The 6,487-nt window shown below is 46.4% G+C and overlaps 1 non-coding gene across 1 annotated transcript; it reads right to left on the bottom strand.

Moving 5' to 3' along the window:
- Window positions 1-2,629: 2,629 nt before the first annotated feature.
- LOC120093899 (U6 spliceosomal RNA) lies at window positions 2,630-2,733 on the bottom strand. The gene has a single exon (XR_015626266.1). It is a non-coding gene; the product is annotated as a U6 spliceosomal RNA (small nuclear RNA).
- Between the last annotated feature and the right edge of the window lie 3,754 nt (window positions 2,734-6,487).

Consider the following 6,487-nt stretch of genomic DNA (forward strand, 5'->3'; position numbering starts at 1 on the left):
TGGGCAAGCTCTGAGCTTGCCATCTCTGAGCTGCACCCGGAGTCCAGGAACCTTTCCTTCCTTTGGAAACTTAACCCATTCTGAGATCTGCCAGCTCAGGTTATGACTTTATTACTGGGACCTCTGACCCTGGCCACAGTAATGTGTGCTGGCTAAATGAGAAGGTGGGTATGATGTTTACATGGTTGTGGGTGTGAAACTCAGTCAGTTTGTGGGATGGAGATCTAGAAGTGGCTGGTGGTGAATAAATCAATCAGACTTGAAACCCCACCACTACCAGTCAAGATAATGTGGGCTGGTGCCCGGCCACGAGTCCCTAGTCGGAGTCAACCTCCCTTGGATCTCGAGTGATTTGCTTAGAGGAGAGACTCTGATGTCTTCTTCCCTAGGAATGAAGCTTGGCTTTGACCAAGATGGGCAGTGGGATCCCTCACTCTCTGTGGCTTTCCTGACTGCCCACTAGACCCCGCAGCAATGCAGTCTTGTGGCGAGACAGTCTCCCCCTACCCCAAGGCAGCAGCCATGTGCTGACCCACCTTCTCCCCAGCCCTGAAGAAACCCTTTGGAGCTCAGCTGGGATTTGATATCCTAAGAAGAAAGGGTCTCCCAGCTGGCACCTTCATCTCCTGGCGAATCCCAACTCTGCTACTCGTCCATCAAGACTTCAAGGAGGAACCATGTTCCACATGATGTTGAGCATTGAGATCAGTGTGTGTGTGTGTGTGTGTGTGTGTGTGTGTGTGTGTGTGTTCACATGCACACGAGTGTGTGCTTTTCTATAATTATCATCATCAAAAAGGATCATGTTCTGCATGGCGCTGTACCCCATGACCACCACATGTGGAATCTACCAGAACATGCTGATTCCAGGGAAGCCAGTTGGGGATTCTCTCAGCCACTGGAGATGATGCTAACTGAACTGCGTCACCCTATCTATCCTTTTGGTTGTCCCCATGAGTTCTATTCTCTGAAAGGAGAGAAATGATGAAGTCCAGCCATGCCTGGCTTGAGACAATCCAGCTAGAAACTGGACCTGGCACTGCTGGATGGCACGGTCCCACACAGCTTATTCCTTCAGTTTTCAAGCTCGGTCAAGAATCATGGAGACCTGTTTGATGTACATGACCATGTCTCCCACCACAGCACTAGGGCAAACCTCAGCTGTGTAGAGCATTCTCAGACACTTGCTTTTTGTTTGTTTGTTTTTTAACCTCTTTCCTTTTATAATTATTTCCCTGCAAAAGGAAAAGATATATTATCCATATATATACATATATATGTATATATACACATATACATCTACACCTACACATATACACATATGTATATGTTGGGTATGGTACCTCATGCCTATAGTTCTAGTTCTGAGGAGGCAGAGGCAGGAAGGGTCTTGAAAACTTGAGAATGTTCTATGGAGAGTGAATTCTCCATAGAGAGTTCTAGGTCAGCCATAGCAAAAACCTATCAAAAAGAAAGAAAATAAAAAGAAAGGAAGAAGACAAAGAGAAAGAAAGAAGGGAAGATCCACAAGACTACCAGAGAACTAATCATTATTAAGATGTATGTATATTTTGGGTCCTTCAGCTTCAGGTAGAGAGAAGAACAGAGCACTGGGTGTGCAGAGGTGAGCTCTGGCCTGGGGCAGAATTGCTGTGGTTCTGATCTTTGGCTCCCCTCATTGGACTTGAAATATTTCGAAATCTTCCATCCAGGATCATTTGAGAGTTGCCTTCCGTCATCTCCATCACCAGCCGTCTCTACCTTGGATGATCTCGGCAGTCCCGGAATTGTGAGAAAGTTCCTTTCTGTTGTCTGGCTACGTATTCCACGGCATCTTCTTCCTGGCATCCCCAGCCAAGCAATGGTTGAAACCAGGAAACCAGGTGCAGCTTTGTAACAATGTGTAAACACATGGTAACAGCTGGGAACTGGATACTCGGTGGAGGTCGGAGTCTGAGATTCGGTCTTCAGCTGGGCTGGGTCTTGTGAGGGCTCCATTCCTGGATGCAGGCAAATGCTTCTTTCTTCTCCTCATCTTTCTGTGTTCTCATGAGCCTTTTTCTTTCTTTTTTCCTCCATCTTTATTAAATTGGGTATTTCTTATTTACATTTCAAATGTTATTCCCTTTCCCAGTTTCCAGGCCAACATCCCCCTCCCCCCTCCCCTTCTATATGGGTGTCCCCCTCCCCATACTCCCCCCATTACCACCCTCCCCCCAACAATCACGTTCACTGGGAGTTCAGTCTTGGCAGGACCCAGGGCTTCCCCTTCCACTGGTGCTCTTACTAGACTATTCATTGCTACCTATGAGGTCAGAGTCCAGGGTCAGTCCATATATAGTCTTTAGGTAGTGGCTTAGTCCCTGGAAGCTCTGGTTGCTTGGCATTGTTATTCACATGGGGTCTCGAGCCCCTTCAAGCTCTTTCGGTCCTTTCTCTGATTCCTTCAACGGGGGTCCCGTTCTCAGTTCAGTAGTTTGCTGCTGGCATTCGCCTCTGTATCTGCCGTATTCTGGCTGTGTCTCTCAGGAGAGATCTACATCCAGTTCCTGTCAGCCTGCACCTCTTTGCTTCATCCATCTTATCTTGTTTGGTGGCTGCAAATGTATGGGCCACATGTGGGGCAGGCTAAAATATGGAACGTTTCACGAATTTGCGTGTCATCCTTGCGCAGGGGCCTTGCTAATCTCTGTATCGTTCTAATTTTAGTACATGTGCTGCCGAAGCGAGCACATGAGCCTTTTTCTTAAGGAGGATCTCTCTCTCTCTCCCTGCCTCCTTCCCTCCCCCCTCTCCCCCCTCCCGTGTCTATCTTCCGTGTCTATCCCTCTTCTCTCCTCCCCCCTTCTTCCTATCTCCTTTTCCTCCTTCTCACCTTTTTTTTTTTTTAAGATTTTATTTTATTGTATGAGTACACTGTAGCTGCCTTCAGACACACCAGAAGAGGGCATCAGATCTCATTACAGACAGTTGTGAGCCACCATGTGGTTGCTGGGATTTGAACTCAGGACCTCAGGAAGAGCAGTCAGTGCTCTTAACCACTGAGCCATCTCTCCAGCCCCTCTCCTTCGCATCTTGAAGGCACTCCTTTCCTTAACTTCATTGAAAACTCCCAAAGGCCATTTCCAAATGATGTCTCACCAGGGGTCAGAACTTCCGCTCATTAATTTTTAAAGGACCACAGACATTTGGTTGGCAGCACAGGGAGGGAATGCCTGAAATGCGGTTGAGGGGATGGGACCGCGTGGTAGGTACTTATGTCTCCTTCCCATTTTCTATCCCTACTATACCCCACTGACAGCCAGTTTCCCATGTGACAAGTACTCCTCATATATTCCAAGTGCAGGAGTGAAGTGGGGGTCCGAGTGCGGATGGCCGTCACTCCCACGGAGACTGTCCTATTTCACCTGCTGCTAATGTATGAACGTTTCCCCATGTCAGTAAATATTTTCCTAAAACTACACTTTTAGTCTCTTGAGGAGCCTGAAAAATTTCATGGAGCATAATTTAGTCAACAAAATTCCTATTGTTAGAAATGTATGTTATTTAAAACTTTCGATTACTAAAAGCAAGATCGCAGAGTCACGGGCGTCTCAGTGGGTAAGAGTGCTTGCCGAAAAGACTCACCACTCGAGTTCGATCCCTGGGACGCACTGGCGACTCCTGGAAGTTGTTTCTGATTTCAGTACGCACACTTGCAGACACGATAAACAAACACAGACATAAATAAATGGGATTTTAAAATACAAGACTACAGGAAACGTCTTAGAATAGCATTTAAGAGTTTTGCTCATCTGCTTTTTCCAGGATAAATTCTTAGAAACAGAATTGATTGAAAAAATAATGCAAATATTTTGCTGGTTTTTTTTTTTTTTTTTTTTTTTGAGAGATGGGATCCTGAAGGCTCTGGTGGCCTTGGATTTTCTATATAGATAAGAATAGCCTTGAACACCTGATTCCCCTGCCTCCAGCTCCAAAGTGTTGGGATTACACGGTTACAAGGCCCAGCATTTGGTGTTTTGTTTGTGTCACCGAGAACAGAATACATACCAGGCAAATGCTCTACCAGGAAGCTGTGTCGAGAACCTGGAGTGTATTTTGAAAGCCTTTAGTACATACTTCCTGCTCGCGTGGACAAGCTGTTTTAATACTCAGTTCTACAGTCCGAGTTGCTCATACCCACTGAGGTTTAATGTGCAGTCCAAACCTCAATAGATCAGCCATAAAGAAGAGCATCACAGTGGGAAAAGGCAAAACTCAAAAGGCTTTTCTTGTCCCTGTATTTCCTACGCCAGACAGAGCAGGCTTCAGTTTCCTGTGTTTTCTGCCAAGGTGACCTGAAGTGTGTCTCGTTCTGTTCTCTTTCTCTTACACACACACACACACACACACACACACACACACACACACACACACACGGGGAGAGAGAGAGAGAAGAGAGAGAGAGAGAGAGAGAGAGAGAGAGAGAGAGAGAGAGAGAGAGAGAGAGAATGTCCAGTGAGCTTGATAGCTTTGCCCTTCAGTAACTTTGGGTCAGAAATTATAAACCAGAAGAAGCCCAGTTATTGGCTTTTAGAAGGCAGCCTTGAGTCTCCCTCCACATTTGAGACAGCATCCTCTGACAAAAACAGTAAGCAGCTGGCAGGCAACCTTCCTGGATTGGCAGGGACTTGCCTCAAGGGCTTTGCTGACATTACATGCTTGGTTTTTTTGATCCTTTGTTCCAAACATTTAAATATCTTACCTGCCTCCAGGAAAAGGGTCCAGGGGGCCTGCTGTCTTCTTCTTACCCATCACTACTTTTTTCATTAAAATGTTTTTGAGGGGCTGGGGATTTAGCTCAGTGGTAGAGCGCTTGCCTAGGAAGCTCCGAAAAAAAGAACCAAAAAAAAATTTTTTTTTGAGATTATAATATAATTACAACCCTCCCTTCCCTTTTCTCTCTCCAAACCACCCCACACTCCTTCAGATTCCCAGCAACTCTTTTCTGCTAATTGTTATCGGTGCGTGTGTGTATGAGCGTGTGCATGCATGGGGATCATCTCTTCTTCCAGGAGGAGGATGGTTCACTCTCAGTGGAAGTCTACTGTACAAGAGCTGTATAGATAGATAGTTCACATCTCTCTACTTATTCTATCTTTGCTAGTAGCCTTTTGTTATAGCAGCAGCAGCATCACCGTCACCTCTTGTATAGGTCGAGAAAAGGAGAGGCAAGAAGTCCCGTAAGTCCTGACCCATGCAGAACAGACCTATAAAGGCAGCCTGGCCTTAGAGACCACATCTTAGACCACTACATGGTAGCTCCCACCTCTTTCTTCAGCACAAGCTGAGAGGCTGATCGTGGTCACACACACCTGTAATCCTTGCACTTAGGGGACAGAGGCAGAAGAAACATAAGTTCAAGGCCACCTAGAGAGACCTGCTAACAACCACCACCACCAAAACAGCAAAGCCCTTGGTTGTCATCAAACCACACAGTAAGCAGGCAGTGACCAGGCCCTTCTTTGTCTGCTGCAGAGGCTCCTGGGTAATGTCTACACCTTGGTCCACATCTTCCCTTCCTACCTCACGTTGGTATGTTTATCCAATTTCATGAATTTAAGGCTACTCTCCCACGTCTCTGTCTGGACGTGGTTTAGGGTTCTCACCTGTGTTTAAGAATTTATGTCACCACTGAGGTTCAGGTTGGCTGGTCCCTTTCTCTGTCCCTCAGCCCAGTTTCCAAGCTAACAATGCTCACTTTATATTTCATCTACAGTGATTGTTCTTATGACTGTGACCACAACAGGTGTGATATTCAGGAGGCAGTCTATAAAACTGATTTGGTAAACACATTCCTATGGCCATGAAAGGTGTATTATTCAGTTAGACACAAAGGAGACTTTTCTTCAAGAGCCCCCAGGGGAGTGGGGGACAGAGGACATCACATAGTTGGCATGTGGACATGAAGGTTCTTCATGAAGCTTTTGGTTCATCTGTTTCCCTTTCCTCCAAGGCACACAACAGGGCCTCTCCTGGGACTGTTGACATCCAGAAGTCAAGTGAATAGATTCAAGTGGCAGCAGTGAGTCAGAGCCCAGTTGGACTAGTGCTTTTCTCTGGGTTTCAGCTGCCCATGCAGAGGCTGCACCGTTCAGATAGCCCTCACCTGAATGCTAACTTCCTCCTGTGGGGAGGGAATCCTTGTAGCGGTGTCAAGTCATGGCTGGGAGACTCTTCAAGGAAAAGTGAGGAAATGCGGTCAACTCGAACAGGAGGATGATCTGCTGTTCTTAGAGGTGACGCAGAAGAGCATCAGATATGACTGAAGAGGTAAAAGACGGGCCATGGCTTCAGCTTGGACCAAAATCCTTTGTAACCTTGCAAACGTGACGATGACTGCACACAAGGGTGTTAATCTGCCTGGAATAGACCTCAGTTTGTCTTTTCTTATGTATGTGTACGTGTGCACACATGGTTTGTACACGTGTACACGTGGATTGTACAC

This window comes from Rattus norvegicus, chromosome 7 (genome assembly GCF_021556685.1).
Source record: "Rattus norvegicus strain SHRSP/BbbUtx chromosome 7, alternate assembly SHRSP_T2T, whole genome shotgun sequence".
NCBI lineage: Eukaryota > Metazoa > Chordata > Mammalia > Rodentia > Muridae > Rattus > Rattus norvegicus.